Source organism: Echinops telfairi, unplaced genomic scaffold (genome assembly GCF_000313985.2).
Source record: "Echinops telfairi isolate 266 unplaced genomic scaffold, ASM31398v2 ScPeMD7_7469;HRSCAF=8507_1, whole genome shotgun sequence".
Classification (NCBI taxonomy): Eukaryota; Metazoa; Chordata; class Mammalia; order Afrosoricida; family Tenrecidae; genus Echinops; species Echinops telfairi.
In genome coordinates this window covers 96,025,022-96,028,631 of record NW_022111373.1, presented here as the reverse complement: position 1 = coordinate 96,028,631, position 3,610 = coordinate 96,025,022, and positions in this window count along the sequence as shown.

The window sequence follows — 3,610 nt, the reverse complement described above, 5'->3', positions numbered from 1 at the left end:
CCACTCCCGGTACTAAAAGTGTTGTGTATTAAGTTGAGGTCTCTAGAGAAGCAAATCCATGACATTCGTATATGTATGTATATAGAAAGAAGTGTATATCGAGAAATGGCTTGCACAGTTACAAAAGTATGTAAGTCCAGTCTGGTTCAAGTCCGCAGATCAGATGTAAGCTGGAGAATTTTCCTGATTCATGTAGCTGCAGGAGTGTGATGGTCAGAGTTGATGTTAACTATACATAACTGGGTGAAAGTAGGGGTGGAACCCAATTTATTAATCAGGCCACAGCCTAATGACACCTCCTTGGGGTTCTGGCCTTTTATATGGAAGAGAGACAATGAACAGAGCCCAGGTCTCTCTTGCCCCTTCACTTTCTGCTGGATCTGGATCCTACATCCGGCTCATTAATCTCCTGTTCTGTTGCCTATCAGTCACAGCATCTGTCAGCGGACTGCTGACCTTGGATTAATTTGACCCTTCTTGGATTCATTCACCTTTGCATTCACCATCCTGCGGCCCTCACTGCTTAATCTTCCTGCTTCCTGCTTTTCAGCTTCCACAGCTACACGAGTCACAGAAACCTCTAGCTTACATCTGACCTATAGACTTGAACCAGACTGGACTGACCACCAACTTTGTAAGCCATTTCTTCATATACATCTATTTTTCTCTTTGTGTCACTGGTTTCTTTCTCTAGAGCACACACCCAGATATGTTGAGTTGACATGAAGTCTAACCCTCACAACCAGCAAGGTCAACTCCTCACAGTTCAGGTGTGCTTTATAACTATGGGTGATATTATACGAGTGTATAATAGGGGAAGGCCAATTGATACTTTTAAAAAGGTAGTTCAATTAAGACTGAAAAAGTCTGAATATATTGTCACCTAATAATCCAACCCAAATTTTGTGGCTTAAAACAACAACCATGATATGCTCATAGATCTTTTTTATTTATTTATTTGTTTATTTATCTATGTATTTATTTAGCTCAGAGATCTTTTGCTGGCACCTCCATTTGATTAATCATATGACATGAGTCCAGTCATTTTGTGCCCCAGGTGCCCCCATTTTTAAATGAAAGTATAGCAATGTTTCGCCTATTCCTTTCACAGCTATAGGAACCAAATAAGAACTTGTGGTGGAAGCCTGTGTGATCATGATGTGTCGATGAGATCAGGTATCAGGCATCTAAGACCCAGAACAAAATCATACCCAATGTGAATGGGTGGGAGGGGGAATGCATGGAGTGGAGTAGAGCCCCAAGGCCCATCTGTAGACAATTGGACATCCTCTCACATAAGGTTTACAAGGAAAAGTTGAGCCAGTCAGGGTGCAGTATAGCACCAATGAGACATACAACTTTCCTCTAGTTCTTTAATGCTTCATTCCCCCCACTATCATGACCTCGATTCTGCCTTACAAATCAGATTAGAGCAGAGCATGCACACTGCTACAGAAAAGAGCCCGCAACACAGGGAATCCAGGATAGATAAACCCCTCAGGGCCAACAATGAGAATATAGATAGCAGAAGGATAAAGGGAAGGTGGGGGAAGAAAGGGGAAGTCAATCACAAGGATCAACATATAACCCCTCCCAGGGGGACGAACAACAGAAAAGTAGGTGAAAGCCAACAGAGGATGATGTAAGATATGAAAATATTAATCTATATAATTTATCAAGGGTTCATGAGAGAGGGAGGGTGGGGGGAGGATGAGGAAAAGTGAGGAACTGATAACAAGGGCTCAAGTAGAAAGAAAATGCTTTGAAAATGATGATGGTAGCATATGAACAAAAGTGCTTGATGCAATGGATGAATGTATGGTTGTGATGGGAGATGTAAGAGCCCCCAATACAATTATCTAGAAAACCATACCCCATGTGAATGAGGGGAGCATGGAGTGCAGACCCAATGCCCATCTGTAGACAATTGGACATCCCTTCACAGAAGGGTCACAGGGAAGAGATGAGCCAGTCAGGGTACAGTATAGTACCGATGAAGCACACAACTTTCCTCTAGCTCTTTGGTGCTTCCTTCACCCCATTATCATGACCTCAATTCTACCTTACAAAACGGATTAGATCAGAGCATGCACACTGCTACAGATAAGAGCCCACAACACAGGGAATCTAGAATAGATAAACCTCTCAGGGCCAACAAGGAGAGTAAGGATACCAGGAGGATTGGGGGAGGGTGTGGGGAGAAATCGGGAATTGATCACAAGGATTAACCTAGAAACCCAGAACTCCCTCCCTGGGGGACAAATAACAGAAAAGTGGGTGAGAGGTGACGGAGGAAAATGTAAGATATGGAAAAAATAATCTATAACTTATCAAGCATTCGTGAGGGAGGGAAGGTGGGGGAGGGACGGGGAAGAAATGGGGAGCTGATATCAGGGGCTCAAGTGGGAAGAGAATGCTTTGAAAATGATGACAGCGGCATATTTGTAAATGTGCTTGACAGATTGGAGGAATGTATGAATTGTGATAAGAGATGTAAGGGCCCCCAAAAAGTATTTTAAAAAAAAGAAAGAACTTGAGGTGGAAATAGAAGGCATTATTGTACTACATGAAAAGTCCCAAATGGGTGCAAACAGCATTTTTTTTTTTTTTGGCTGCTAACTAAAAGGTTGGCTATTAGAGTCTACTCAGAAGCCACTTTGAAGAACTGGATATTTTACTTCAAAGAACCAGCCATTAAAACACCTATGGAGCACAGTTCTAATCTGAAACCCATGGGGTCATCATGAGTCAAAATTAACTCAACAGCAACTGATTTGGGTTTGAATATTACATGAAAGGGTTAAATTTGGTATCTGCTGTCTTCCAAAGGCTAAATACAGAAGCACAGGAAAGACTAATCCTTGATTGGAATGAGTATTGAGGAACGTTGAGGCCTTCAGAGATCTGTACCTGTGTTAGTCTGGGTAGACTACCGAAACAAATTCATAGACGCTCATGTGTGTATAAGAGCTTTATATGAAGAATAATTGTACATTAAGGAAACATCTCAGCCCCATCCAGACCAAGTCCATAAGTCTGAAATTAGCCCATATGTCTGATAACAATCTATAAAGTCCTCTTCAGACGCATGAAACACACGCAATGATGCTGAATGCAGGAAGATCACAGTGGTGTTATAAGCATCTCAGCACTGGCGGGGTCTCCATGTGGCTACTCCAGCCCTGAGGCTCTGGCTGCCATCAGTCTGTCTCCATGAGGCTTGTCAACAAGAATGTCTCCCAGCGACTGAGTGTGTGTCCCACTTCCAGTGAGCTATTCATCTCCTTAGCACCTTCAAATGACGTCATTAAGCTACAGCCTGATTGACAGGTTAGACTCCAGCCCTTCTCTCTGAATCCTCTCAAATTGACAGCAGATGGTGTAACTACCACAGTAAGTAAGGCCTTAAAACAAACTAATTACTTCTGCTTGATTTGGTGATGAGGCAAAATGAGGGCCAACTAACAACTTGATGAGAACACTTATGTGTAGCATATTAAATAATGGATTTGTAGTTTGACCAAGGTCCACACATACTAGTTCTTTTCAAAAAATAGTAGAAAAGATGTATAGTTTCAATGATTTTTTAAAATTATTTGATTGAGGGCTC